This window comes from Ambystoma mexicanum, chromosome 4p (assembly GCF_040938575.1).
Source record: "Ambystoma mexicanum isolate Mex_15411 chromosome 4p, UKY_AmexF1_1, whole genome shotgun sequence".
In the NCBI taxonomy this organism is placed as follows: domain Eukaryota; kingdom Metazoa; phylum Chordata; class Amphibia; order Caudata; family Ambystomatidae; genus Ambystoma; species Ambystoma mexicanum.
Window position 1 is genome coordinate 937,325,536 of NC_090927.1, and position 15,540 is coordinate 937,341,075.

Here is a 15,540-nt window from a genome sequence, read left to right on the forward strand (position 1 = left end):
CATCCAACACCCTACAGTCACAGAATTTCACTGAGACACAAAAATAATCTATGGTTGAGCGACCCAGTGCAGAGGTAAAAGTAAGGTTTTGCAGAACATCCTCAGGGTAACTACCATTGATGGCACGCAGTCCCAAGCAAAAAGGAGTATCCAAAACCCAAGCCCTTCCCTTCTGATTCTGTCATCTCTCGTGACCTGTTTCAAAATTCCAGCCAAATCATCTTCCATCAGATCAAATGAGGTACCACCAGGCACGTTACCCAATTTGAGAATAAAATCCCCTGCCCTAGAATAAGTGCATCATTTGCAGCCACCAAGCATACCAAACCGTCCATTATGGAGGCTAAAATAGAGAGACAATTCTATACAATTCTAACCAAACTGGATATGAGGGCTCTTATAAAAGTTCACCACCAGGACATCACGATCGTCCTCCGTGTGGATTCTTACCACCTACAGGAAGGGGCAGCAGGGCTCAAGCTGAAAGAATTCAATTGCAAGTTGGGACTTAACCAAAACACACAACCCTGTGTGACAGCGCCCCCTGGGACTTCTCTGTGCAGGGACAGAGTAGACCACAAACCCATCAACAGCCACATTCTCCAGTACCCAGGACTCTTGTATTAGAATAAGGTCAGACGTTTTTAAGAGTGGCAAAAACTCAGGGTGGCCTAATTTAGTTTTAATTCCTGCCACATTCCAAAACACACATAACAGCAATTCTCCAAACGTGTGGCCCGGTAGTTGCACAGAAGACACATTTGTGGGAGGCAGTCCTTTAGCCACCTGACACTTACTGGGGCCAGATATGTCCTCACTATCTGCTAAAACACCTGGGGCACTAAAGCTGCCTCATAAAAGGTGCCTGGTTAGACAAAGCATACACCTTGTCCCAAGCCTGCTGTGATATTTTGAATGGCAATAGGGAAGACTGTCTCAACCTGTTGTCCAGTTCAGGTCTAGTTAAGTCATTAATAAAATGATTGGGATCAATGAAAGGCTCTGGATTGCAGCTCGGCCCAAATATCTGAGAACCCTTCCCACGAACCTCAGAGGTGTGGGAGGAAAGCCTTCTCTCCCCACCTCTTGCAACTGATACCAGAAATCGTGAACATGTCGTGATGGCCTTTGTGGCCTCAAAGACCTCAATCCCCTTAGATGCCACAACCTCATGACAATTCCAAATTCATGTACGAAAATATGTAGTTAGTGTTTACACATATTAGATACATACATATAGCAACGCAGAAAGAGCAACACATGTATTAATGTTGTGGTTGCAGAGGTCATAGATAGGGGTATTATAGGCCCATTGTTTGGATGCTGAATTCAAAGGTATGTTCTTTAGTGAGGGGTTCAGAAAGAGCCGAAACAGGTGGAAGATAGTCAGAAGGGTTCTGTGGTACAAGCAAAGCCAGTGTGTTAACATGGCAGAAGTGTCCCCATATTGGATTTGGTGGATCCCTTCATCAGTGTGCTTAGAGAGGCACAACTTCACCTCACTGATGAGGCCTGTCTATGCCGAAACACGTGTGGGGTTGCTGTTGGTTCTCTTGTTCAGAGGGGAATTGCCTAGCATTTTGGTGCTGGATTGCCATTGTGGGTGGAACAAAGACTGATATACAAATGAATATTTCACCTCTGTGAAAAGTACAGTGAGCTAAAACATGGTTGTAGGCCCTCGTGAGTGGACACCTTCCCATACAACAGGTTATTCTGCCATGCTCGTTCTCGGTAGAGGGGCTCCCAGGCCTTTTTGTGCTGCTGCTGGGCCTGATTGTGGTGAGATCGGAATGTTAGTTGTTTGGAGAGCTGGGCATAAGATTTTATGATGCCAATGGGCAAGGTGAAGATTTAGAGTGGTCATCCTATTTGATTTACTTCCCTGGCAGTGCAAAGTCACTTTGCCCCGCACTAAAAATTCCATGAATCGGGCCCAATGTATCTAAGAACAGAACATGCAGCCACACACACTTCGATCTGTACAGCGGCTTTTGTCTCAGCTTTGTCCTAAGAAATGTCAGGGGTTCTAGGTTTTCTTTGTGGGTGGCTAGTAGTGTGGGGCAACCTGGAATGACCATGCCATGTCTCTGAAGGACCAGCACACCATATACTGAGCAAAACTGCAGACGCTCCAAAGCTGTTTTTTTTTTCATTAGCTTTGCCACTAGCATGACAGACATGTGCTGAGGGGCCTCATGGGGAGGATAGGGTATGTTAGACTTGTCACAACATGCGTGATTCAGAGTCTTTGTTTTGCCTCTGGACTTACAACATAAGGGATTCATGTGCCCTCCTGTATCTACTATAAGTCTAGTTTTCTGATTGGTAAATCGTTGTCACATTGTGCCACTGTTTTCATGGGTTTTGTGCATTGTGGGTTTGGCTGAATCTCAAGATTTTCGGACCGTTTTAACAGTAGTGTTACGTAATGACGTACGTACCCGTGTTTTTCAAAATGCTGTTAGTCTTCAGTTGGGTACTACTGCATCCAATGTATAGAAATGTCTTGTGGAATATGGTGTTGTGATGTGCTAACCGTTTTTGTCACAGCGTTAAGGCAAATCTTTTTTTTTTTTTTTTCGTTCTATAAGCATAGTTCAGTTTGCTCACGTTCGTGCTGTCTGTCTGCCTTTTTCATTGCTTCTGTTGAAGTGCTCACCACTCTGTATGATGCAACAATGCTTTCAACAGGCCAGAGACAAATATTCGAGAAACCATAAGGAAACACAGGTTCAGAAGGTGCTGCTTTCATAAAGTCTCTGGGTACTTTTCTTTTCTAGTTTCTATTTCAAAACAGCTACTTGTTCTATTTTCTCTTCCGTATCCCAAGTCTAAAAATCGGATTCGCAATGTATCAGTATACAATGTAATGGTATTACAACGAATGACTCCTTGTGTGGGATTATGTCACTGTAGTTAGCTAATTGAGAAACACACAAATCCCATTGGGAGTGTACTCTTGTCAGTGAGGGCATGCGTCTGTGGCATGACAATGGGCTTGCGTTCTGTGACAGTCTGGGTCGAATCTGTGTGCGTGTTTGTGTGTTGGGGCATTTAAGTGTACAGTCATACTCTGGGTGTTTGTATTCCTTTTGAGTTTTGGAATGTGTGTGCTTGTGGAATTCTGGAAACAGTGGGCAAGGACTATGGAAGTTTATGTTTTATGCTAGAGCATATTGCCCAAATTATCTCAATGACAGGTTAATTATTGGGGTAATTTGTTAAATATGGTAATATATTGTGACAGCTCTGGTCCCATCATAGATCCCATTTTCCACTGATGTGGTGCCCATGGCACAACAGAATTCTATGTGCAGTGCAGTCAAAATCTTGAAATAAAACCTTCCAAATGCATTTGCATGCTGCACACATGGCACACAAGTCATTTACGACCAGCTGCATGGATCGTTTATGAATTATTTAAAACAACAAAACTAAAGTGTTAACTATACTTCTATTCCGCTATAACGGATGTGTCTCAAGAACGCTGTAGGGTAAAATGTTCTTCCGGAAGACAATCAATCTTAATTATTATTCAAGGGATCTTCTTAATCATGAAATATGCATAGACAATTAGTTGTGATTACCGTTGACATCTAATCTGTTAGAAGGAATGTGAAAGGGGTAATGTTAAGTCGGATGGCGGCATGGCAAGCTACATACAAGTGAGGACAAATCAAATTGACTGTTCTATTTTTCAGATGAGGAATATTTAACATTCACTTCAGGCTACTCGGAGGGGAGTGACATTTAAAAATCCACTTTGGACTACCGATCACTAAACAATGGAACAACTACTTGAAACATTGCCACTTACAGAATTACAACAGAGAGAAAACAAGGCAAGAGAAACAGCAACATCATCTGCCCTGGCACACCGATATGGGCGACTTCTTCCGCATCACCTGACGTTGCTGCAAATTCGAATCCCTGCTAGAGTTCATCTTTAAGCCACACTGCATCAGCTTGACACCTAAATCACTGTAATGAAGCATTCTCTCCAGTCCCTGATTGCCGCGTGCTGATGAGCATTCCCCTGGGACTTGACAACCTTTTTCATCGCAACCACAATAATCATCTCATATTCGGATGCCTTTCTTCTAAAGACTTCTTAAATAATCTAAAATGTAAATGGTACGCTCTGTTGATTTTTGCAATCTAAAGTTCAACAGGAGCTTAATCAAAAAGGTTCAAGCATCACGCCGCTGACATCCATTAAGAAGTATGGAAATGCACATCTCGTGCTGCCTGCACCCCAAAAGAAGGATTTGAAAATTATATTTTGATGGAAGCATTCCTTCATAATTGTGAAATGCACAGATCCATTACACGCCATATGAAACAGTGTTTCTTTTAAAGAATATATTATTAATTCAAGGGCTAGTTAGGTTTTAATCGGCGGGTCGTTGTCCTAATTACATTGATTAGGATGAGTGTTTTTAAAAGTACCAGAGAACAAAGCTTCTATGGCTGGACATATTTGCAATGCACGCCAATCACACACTTAATGTATGACCCCTTTGTAATAATTCTGGCTTCTCCAGACACTGGTTAGCAGTACAGCATAGATAGTGCTAGGTACATTGTGGCAATGTGATGATTGTTGGGATAACGGCCAGCGTTATGTGTGCACTTAGGTGGTGCTTGCCAAAATTGTCTTTAGGTGAGGTTATGTACATGGCTCAAGTGAGCAACTCAAGAGCAATGGTTAGTGGCTTGCGTGCGTTGGTACTATGAAGAGATGGCCATTTTATTGAGTGCATGAATTTGGATGCTGAATGAGTCAACAGTTTTACAGATAAAACTTTGCGCTGGTCCCTGGCACACTGCGTAATGTTTGCGCACATTGCACGAGGTGTGAGGGAATGGCAAGTGCAAAGTAGAAGAAGGGGCAGAATATGCAAATGTCCTCATTAAAGTAGGGAAATGAGGAATAGAGGGACAGCTTGGGCGTGAGGAGGGAGGCACTGTGCAAATATACAAACACGCCCCATGAAGTGCAGACAGACTCATATTTACAGATTCAATTGTGCATCCGTGCAGACTGTAAAAGACTCTGATTTACCGACCACCCGTGACCAGCCGCAAAGTAGTAGTGCACCATTCAATCCTAATTAAAAAAATGGCATGCAATCCTATTGTAAAACCGCCATGCAATCGTAGGCAAACCAGCCCTGTTCCTGCATTGCTCGCATACGTACTGCTTCAAGGAAGGAGGAGGAGAAGGGGGAGGATGGCCAGAATCTACCATACACACAACTATATTGGGCATGCCTGATAAGGAAGTATATGGTACATATTGCTTCCCCCATGTCATACTTAAATTGGTCACAAAGTGAGAGAATGACCTGCTTTCTCACACCCAATTCCACCCTAGGTGAAAGTCCTAACTACCCTTCACTTCCTGGGGATTGCCGCATTGCAACAGACCACAGCTATTATCTGGGGTATTGCGCAGCCTACACAATCCCCTGCCTCAAACAGGTCCTAAGCTTCATCATAGCACGATATGCCATGCAACGTGCAGGTAAAGGCAACAAGTGGCTCAATAATTCTATGCAGTTGCCCAGTTCCCACGGGTACTTGGCGTAATTGATTGCACACGTGTTTCACTGCAGCCCCCATGAACCACAGAACATATATATCGGAACAGAAATAAATTGGCATTCACTGAACGTGCAGGCTATCTGTAATGCTAAGGGTCACATCATATATTTCAACACAAACTACCCTCGATGCACCAATGATAGCTACATATTACGCCATTCCCCCATCCACCAGGCACAGGCTTTGGGACTGTTTGGCAACAAGTGGCTCATTGATGAATATCAGCCAGCACACACCCCAAAACACACTGATTGGGCGTCACATCCAATACAAACCACTGAGGTATTGTACGTTTTGACAATATCTAAACGGTAGCACATAAAGGTGTAAAAATGCTACAATCAAAGGTTCGAACACCAAAAGTTAGAACCTTTGATGGTAGCATTGCAGGTAAGTAGGTTGGGTGTTGTGGGGGACACCCCTGCAGCCCACCTGAGGAAAAAACAGGGGCCCCTGTTTTTTTTGTTTTTTTTCGTGGGTGGGCTGTGGGGGGTGTACAGTATAGTGAGTGGAGGGTGTGGGGGAAACCCCTGCAGCCCACGTAAAAGAAAAAAAAAGCAAAGGACCCTGCGGCGCCGGTTCCCAATCACGGAAGTGAAAGCAAACTGGCGCTGCAGGGACTTAGCGTGAAGAAAAAGGTAAGTGGGTTTTGTTTATGTTGGGGGTGTGCTGAGGGTGTGGGTCGGGGGTGTGTCATGGGTGTGTTGTGGGTGTCGGTGGGGGTGTGGGTATGTACATGTGTTCGCATGAGAAAGGTGCAAACCTTTGGTGGTTCACACCTTTCTCATGCAAACTTTCTGGCCACGGGCAAATCAGCCGCGGTTGGATCACGTAGATCCGAATCAGATACCATAACAATATTTGATGATCGTCATTTACTGGGGGCAGTGCTTACCCGCTATCACCATTCCTGATGACACCTGTCTGAAATCCCACCACACCAGCAAAGGCCTGCTACAATGCAGCCCACATTTCCAACAGAGGCATAGTTGAGCGCACATTTGGAGTGCTGAAATCATAGTTCTACTGCCTGGACCATTCAGGTGGAGTACAGTTGTATGCACTGGACATTCAGGTGGAGTACAGTTGTATGCACTAGTGTGTCATGTAAAATCACATTGGCATGTTGCATCTTGGATAATATAGCCACATGTGGGGGCATACCAATAGAGGGGCATGAGGGGTTGCATGAGGGGTTGTGGTCGCAGCCACAGGCAGTACCCATTCCATTACCAGGCCAAAGGGCAAGGGGCAGGCACATACGCAATCAGCTCATCCAGACATACTTCACATGAATAACATGCAGTGTGGAAGTCCCACCATAGCCACATCCCTAATGGCCTTTGATGATAAAACATGGAAAGTACAGTTGGGACATAAACAACAACCTGAGAATGGCAGTCCAGGTTGGACATGTGGTGTGTGCCTCATTCTCAGAAAAGCAAATATCCTCCATCTACATCTTTCACATGAAAACCTGAAAACATGGGTAGAGTCCTTAGTATTACATATTGCATTCCCCAAATCACTTACCCAAGCATAGAAATACAGATAACAGGGTCACTGGGCTAAACAGATCAACCAATAAAGTAACATGAACATGACCCATTAAACAATGTCAAAGAGCATGGCACACCATACCATATTGAGCCAAATCCATTACCTGTTACTGATGCATCAACCCCCAAAACATACATTTTTATTGACTGTCTCCCTGATAATAAGCATGTACCATTTAAATTCCACTGAGTGTGGACCCCCTCCTCTGGTGGAGGGGCCACAGGTTTGGGCGGGGCAAGAGGTGCCAGGGAAGCGGGAGAACTTGTTAAAACTGATATAATATTGTTTCGTCCTCATTGTAATGTTGGCCTATTCCCAGTAGCTTTGCGAGGAAATCCGTATTGCAAGGTCCTGACCTTAAGTGAATCAAGCCTCCATTTTAGGTTAAAGCCGACATTTTAGTTTATCGTGCAAAGTCACCCTGTGGCCTAAAATGGCTGACCTGTGTTCTCTTGTTCTTGCTTTAACCTCTTCAACCTCTGTAGGAGAGTTAATGTCCAACCTGCCTGCAGGCTACATGTTAGGGTCATGTAGACCTTGTCCTTTGTTGACCTCGGGATCAGGGGATTACTTGAATCGGCGATGTTAACCTACAACTATACAAGAACAATAACGCTATCTAAACACGACATGCAAAACATCTGTTTGACCTGTATTAAAACAATGTGTAAAGAGTGTAAAGTTAAACCTAGAGAATAATAGTGTTTGTTAGTAAATGTATTAAAAAGTAAACCGCATGCACGAGATATGTAAATTAGGAACGAACCTGGCGCGACCCTAGCCCAGTACATGATTAACTTGTAGGAGGCTGGACATCGTTATAAAGAAACTGTATAAATACGCTGATGTCCAGCTAGCAATTCCTGTTCACTGCTCACATTGAACAATGCTGGTGGTCTCTGTGATGTATTGATGGCCAAATAGCTATTTTTGTACTTTGTTTTGTAAACTGTACAGAATTGCAAAAAAGATTCTGGGAATCTTTACAAGCCTGTGTCGGTGCATTTCTCTTTGCATGGTGTAAAAGCCTTAATATTGTATTTTCTTATTCCACAGATGGCACCCGAAAAGGCACCCTCAAGATCGACTTTGTCTCTTTGAAGGTTGGCTCGGCTATTGGACCGGGATCGGATGGTGCCAACAGAAACGGCCCCTCTGGACGAGAAGTGAATTCCTCAACAGAACAGCAGGATCCGAGACCTGAACGGTGAGCTGTAGCCCGAGACGACGTCTTGACGAGGGTTCATATATCGAGGTGGGTATATTTGCCGAAATCACCAGACACATGGGTCCTCAGAATTGTCCTTAGTAACCCGATCGGGCCTCCCAGTGCTTTGGTCAGGTGAATCGTGACCCGATTCTCAATTTAACCCTGACAATTTGAATTTGGCGCATTGTACTCGCGAGCACAATTATTTGACCAGGTAACACCAGAACTCTGATATGCCTGGGAATTTGTCTCCCTGCTTTAGGGCATTATTCCACAGCGACAGACAACCTTTGGAAGATAGCCGTCCCGCACCACAGGAGGGGTCACCGGCATGTACTACGTACTGTAAGAAAGGCTTTGGTAGTATAGCATTTAATGACATTTGGCACAGACAGACCAGACATAACTCTAATCTTCGGTGGCCAGCCAATGGTAGCTTTGAAATCCCTCGCATAGAATATCTAGAATCTGTATTGGTAAAGAAAAAGGCTAGACCTGCAGCATTTGACGCATTGCACAGTTGGAAAACAGAAGCTTTGCAGCAACAAAAGAGTAGAGAGAAACATATGCGTCGACATATGACAAGTGTCGAAAAGGCACAGTTATATGATCAAAATAAACCATTGGAGTCAGTTAGGAACACGGACAGAGCGTTTCAATTAGGCATTCAAAAAATGTACCCTTCAAAAGATTTTCATACGTCAGATGAATTGATTAATAAACTTTTGCATGGACGAAGGCCCGATGCCTCCGCGCCACTCCTGTGCATCCCTCCTCCTGGTGATTTGCCCCTTCCTGTTGTTATTCCTCCTCCTATAGTTCCTCCGGTCCTCCCTGTTGTTCTTCCTGTTGTTCTTCCAGCCGTCGCTCCTTTGCCTGCCCCCTTGCCTCCACCTGTTGATATTCAGAATGTGCCTACTCTTCCTTGTAAGCGATATTCAATCAACACTACAGCTAAGTCAATACCTAGTCTGGGATGCTGAGGAAAACCCTTATTGATGTATTTTTATGTCCAGTTCAGTACTCTGGATGACAACCCTTGTATAACACCCCCCTCTTAGAATCCCCCTGACCCCACTGAGCCAAGAAGTAGGTTTGTTTTGCAAATTAAAAGGTTTATTTGATCAATTTTAACAATATATATCTATCACACTTTTATAATATATTAATATCTGATAGTACACTGAGACATATGATGTGGATCCACAATGGGTAATGTTACAGTGATACACTTGATTACTTAGGAGTAGTATAGAGGATGAGGTAGCTGAAAATGCTTTATGGTTTCAAGGAAATGCAATGAGGAATACAATGCAGTACAGAAATACTTGATATGATTTTAGCAAAAGATAAGATAATCACTTTTTCTCTGGCAATTCACCCCCCTCCCCTATGCAATGTAAGAAATGGAAGGAGATGGAAAGAGGAGCACACAGTTCTCAGGAATGCAATCAAATACAATACGAAATTCAGTTCCCCCCAGCAAGCTTAGAGGAAACAGGTAGGAGTTTGAAACACAAGCCCAAAATGCTTTTTAAATGTGATGGCAATGGATGGGAAAAGGTGCCAACTGATTTTAATTCCCTCTAGAGATTCAGGGTGAGTGGGAGATGCGTGTTGGTATTAGTTCATGCTCACTTTAGCAATGCTTTATGAGTTATTAGCAAGTTGCAAACGGATTTTAACAAAAGAAAGAATGGAGCTGCTATTTTGACAAGTGGAGAAATTGAGCCAAAATTGCAAATCGCGGTAAATTTCGCGAGTGCGTAAATCGTGATTGCGGAAGAAGTATAAGGAGTAGGAAGTCGATGCTAGGTTTGTTGGAAAGTTTAGAATGACAGCTTTAAAACAAAAGTTAAATTTCATTCCTAACCCAAACGGTTCCAGAGATACGGACGATTTAATAAAGGTAGATTTTCGGATTTAAAGTAAAACTCAAAATGACAGGTGACAGCTTGCTGCTGCAGAATTGACAGGTGACAGTTGTGCAGCTTTAAAAATGACAGATGACACGATTTCTAGGAGGCTGTTCTACATAGGTTAAAATAGTTTGGATTAGATTATTTTAACTAAGAGATTGGTTCTGCACAGTTCTGCTAGGTACTCACAATATCAATTTGAAATAGGCCTCGTCACGGTCTGGTCAGGTTGGACGGGACGTCCGGCGGGTGGTTCTGAAGTCCCAGCTATCTGGGTCAGCTCTGCTCTCTGGGTCTGTCAAGCACCGGATCTGCTCACAACGGTCTGGTTTGTGGTTCTCTCAGGTTCCGGATACAGCACTGCTTTCTGGATACTGCTACAGGTTCTTGCAAAAATTCTTGGCAAAATTCAAACAACTCGACCGGCTGTTGAATAGTTTGGTTGGTTTTCAGGCCTGCTGAAGAGGATTCAGCTGGTGGATTCAGGCCTCTCTGCTACAAATTCTGAAGTTAATTTCTGCTACAGGTTCTGGAGATTGATGGATTTGAAGTCTGGATCTCTGGATGTGAAGTCGTCGGTCAGCATGCTCCGCAGCAAATGGATTGACTGTCTCTACCTTTTGCAGCAGTCTCTTTTTATGTGTTTTGAAAATAAATGGGTGTGTGCCTGGGCCTAGCTAAGCCTGCCCCTCTCTACTTGTCATTGGCCCAATTCTCCCCTCTTCCATGATTGGGGGAAGGAAATGGATTGTCATCATGATGAGGTCTGTTTATGGGTCAGAGGATCCTCCCCTGGTCAATTTGCACACAAATCTATTTCTGACCCAAATACATATTTATCTATGTACCATTTTTCTAATATTATAGGTCCAGTTAACATATTTTCTGTAGCACCAAACCATCCGATCCCTGTCTTTGTACGATGTTGTGTCCACTGATGACAGAATTCTCCCCTTTTCATCCAGATAACGACCTCTAAACCTTTCCAGATTTTACACAAATGTGCACCAGGGATATGGGTTACAGATGATAAAGTGTCAGATTTCTAACATGCAGACATTTGGAGTAACAACCTTTTTTCCGCTACTATCCCCAGGAACATACCACAGGGTCCTAACACCTCTTAAAATGTGCACCGACAAATCACAAGAATAATGGTATTATTTATATAATTTTGACTAGTCCGCACTGAGAGTTATCTATTTTTTTTAAATTATGCCCTGGTCAAAAAGGGGTGTGGCTTCCCACATCACAGGGTGGAATAACTGGTTTATCCACTTCCCCCAAGCTCAGCTGCTAGCAGAGGCACTGCCCCTCCCAGTTTTCTCAAGAGGAAGCCACTTTACAGCCCCCCCAATATAACATTTGCCTGAGTCCAGGACAAGGCTTTGTTCAACCTCCTGCAGTCTGCAGGTCCCCTCCCTTAATTCAATCAGGGAGGTGTGAGCTCCTTTTGGCAGGGGCAGCAGGATGCAGCCAAGCCTGGGAACACAGCTGTTGATTCAGTTTCAACTCCTGTCGGGGGTAGTTGTCAGGCAGAATTCAGTTTCATTAAGCCAGGTTTCAGCTAAATGTCACTTTTTGTTCCCAGTTTTCTACATTCAAATCAAACTGACAATTTTTACCTATACATTAAATAATTACTTCCTTCAAGTCATTTCAGAATATAGTTTTACATTGTATCCACCTCTTAGCAAGTCTTTCCTTGGTCTGGTTTTGTTTCATTTGTTCAGTTTTACACAAAAGTCTGGTGATTTTAAAACACTGGCTTTCTGATAGTGGTGAGTACCGGTAATGCAACCATTTTTGGGATTAAGAAAATGAATTCCCCACAGTTCTGAGTTGCTTTTTGGCAATCAGCATTGCCATTCCCATTGGTTTCAGGCTACTGTGTGTGTATCCCAATGGTGGTTTTAGGCAGTGCCCTCCTGTGCTCACAACATAGGCAAAAATGGGTGGCAGCCTATTCTTCATGTTTTCCCTGTGTACTCTCTAGGGAGTTCTGGCCATCATGATTTTTTCCATGCCAGTACTGCACAGTTTTATGGTAGGGCTTGGATGCATGGGTAAAAACATCCCACATCCTCTTCCAAGTGATTCCGCATCACTTGTAGTAGACCAGGAAGCGGGATCAAGGGTTGTGACTCGTAATACTGTGTCCCCAGATAAAAAGAATGAATTGATTGCTTGGGCTAAATATTGTATGGAGAAGGGTGAACAAGCTGATGTTTTTTCCACACTTGAAAATGTAAAAGGTATTCCTGAGAAAAATGTTTTTATTGAAGGATTAGGGATTCATTTGAGTATAATGTGGAATAGATTAAAAAATGTAGATCTCCCACAAGGGTTACGAGATTTGAACGCCTTATCGTTGACCAGAGATACTGCGGAGAAAGTATATGAGTATGTCGAGAGGATTTTTGTGTATAGGAAGGAATTGGAAGAGTTACAGAATGAAGAAGCAGATGGTGATAGTTTAGGCGCTATGTTCTTACAGGAACGGTTTTCTCCTCACCGTGAATTAAAAGGTGAGGAAGCGCAAATTTGTATAAAGGATGCGATAAGATGGATTTCGGATATGTCGATAACTCCAGATGAAGTATATGACACATATGGTCAGTATACGTTAGAAATGCAAAAGAAAGTGATACAGGTTATGGTAGAATACCAAGAAACAGAAAAGATATGTCCAGAGCAAAATATGTTTAGAAAAAATGTATCCAAATTTATTAAAGGTGATACAAAAATTGAAAACTAGTGAATAAATCACTCAAAATTATTATACACTGATCATTTTAACATAACAGAACAGCAGCAACAATATGCCGAAAATCGGCTAAAACTTCATCACTCATACTCAACATACATAGTACATACATACACACACAACTCATCATACCGTGGCATACATCCAAAGTACTAAAAACACAGAAAACATGCTAAGAACCAATGGGGAAGAGGAATTCATAACTAGTCCCCATAATAACACTCATTATTGCGGTGTTTACAAACAATAGAAATAATTCACAAACAATCTATTGTCAGGGTGGATAGGAAGAACAAATGCAAAGATCACATCCCTGTAGAATTTTTTCTCTCGACCGGTTTCGACGTGTAGTGGTGGTTAACTGAACGTCTTCCTCAGGAGGTGGGTGTTACCATTCTGATGAAAACCTAGCTGCTGCAAAAATCTATGCAGTGTAGTGTGGCCAGTCACGCGAGACAATTCAGGACTAAAACATAACCTGGAGGGCGCCCCATGCAGTTTAAGATGATCCAGCGCTGCATGTATTTGAAAAGTGAAGAGGCAGCGCAACTTAGCCTGAGCCTTCAACGCCGTCTGTAAATGACTGCAAAACGGTTGCTGTATAATGGAATTGTCCAGCAACGAGGGAGAACAGATGGTAATCTCTTTGTTTGAAACTAGTTGTAAATTCGAAACGCTACGCATGCGTGTAGGGACCTGCAAGGAGTGGCTGAATACCTGCAGAATGAGTGTGTGAAAAGAAAGATTTGTTGTCCCGCAGAATTGTTGAGTGTTTATAAGAGAGCCTTTTCGATTGATACTTCTTCGACTGCCTTAGCGCTTGATTTGGCTCTGTTGCTTAGTAAGCATTCAGAGCTACCTACTACTCAGTTGCCTATGAGAGGGGTCTCTCCGACATTTGTCCCAAAAGTTGAGATTGCGGCCGATGCTGCACAAGGAATACTCATGGTGGACATTCCTGCACATTACGTATCACAGTTTGTTCACGTCCCGTTTACAAGACAGGAAGTGAACACCATAAAGCAATCTATTCCCGATATAAGAAAGAATCCGACGGGGTTCTATAAAGAAATAGAGTCGGTCTTACAATCATCGGTATTCACCTTAAGTGATATTGATTTACTATTTCCCGTACTCCTGCCAGTTAATTTGTGGAAAGAGATTAGGACTGTAGATGATGTACCTGGGTTAGGAGATACATGATATAACATGGTTAGGCTCGACAGAGAAAGACGAGCTGGCGAGCGATCACCTCAAGTGATATTAACTTTGCCTGATAGGATGATTGTAAAATTAAAAACTATACTTCCTAAAAAAAGAATCATTTGGGACAAGCTTACGGCCTGTGTCCAAGGAAAGTCTGAAGGTGCTACTGACTTCTTCAATCGGTTTGAACAGGTATTTTCAGATTTCAGTGGACAATACTTAGGCACAGAGTCAGGGAAAAGGCTGTTTGTCGACAAATTTGTACGTGGATTGCTGCCTGACATCCAGTTACAGATTATGTCTTCCGAAAGCGCTTGGCAGGTGAAGTCTCAATCAGAAGTACTGCACATGGCTCAGTACTATGAAAATCGTGTGAATAATGAAAAGGGAAAACTTGAAAAAAAAGGGTGACCTGAAAACAAAAGTCCTATTACAACAGATTGTTAGAAACCCTAGAGGGGGTAATCAATTTAGAGGTCACTACGTTCCACGGGGAAGTACGCCCCTGGCTCCAGTAACCATTAACCAGTGTGCCTATTGTCGACAGGAAGGTCACTGGCACGCACAATGTCTGACCTTGCAGCAAAGGTCATTTGGGAACATGGGTAGACGATCCAGAGGTCGCCCAGGTGCAGGGGGCCCTGGCAGAGGTCAGTTTGCACCAGAATCACAGCAACCTCCTTCACAGGATAAGCAAGTTTCGAATGTGTATAGTAGAAACATTTTTGATCACCCTTGTGCCGTGTACCTCTCTGAAGAGCTTCCTTTGGTTGATATTCTGTTTCGCTAGAATTTCCCGAAGCAGGATTTGGAACCGACGTCTATTCTCGTTCATCAGAAAGGCCCCTACATTGAGATGGTGGTGGGAAATAGGAAGCATCTATTTTTAGTAGATACGGGAGCACAGAAATGTTCCATTGAACATTCACGGGTTCCAAATATTCCCCTGTCAGGGCAGTGTAACGTTTCCGTAGGGTTTTCAGGCACACCTGTAGTTTGTCCGTTCTCTTTGCCGGTACCAATAACACTGGGTCCCTTCACAGAGCAGTGTCCATTTCTACTTACCACAAACTGTGGGGAGAATTTACTGGGGTTAAATTTGTTGAAGGAATTGCATGCAGTAATACATTGTTCTCCAGACAGAGTTTGGTTAACAATTTCACCTCAGCAATCACTCGCTTCTCAGTTTTTGACTCGACCTTTACCGCCAGAATTCAGTAATGTTCCGGAATGCTTATGGGCAATTGATGATAATGATGTGGGAATTC

At 43.2% G+C, this 15,540-nt stretch overlaps 1 long non-coding RNA gene across 1 annotated transcript; it reads right to left on the reverse strand.

The window, feature by feature from the left end:
• Positions 1-12,999: 12,999 nt before the first annotated feature.
• On the reverse strand, positions 13,000-13,757 carry LOC138452637 (uncharacterized). Its single transcript, XR_011260278.1, has 2 exons — positions 13,545-13,757; positions 13,000-13,462 (listed from the first exon to the last, which is right to left on the reverse strand). It is a non-coding gene; the product is annotated as an uncharacterized lncRNA (long non-coding RNA).
• Positions 13,758-15,540: the final 1,783 nt, after the last annotated feature.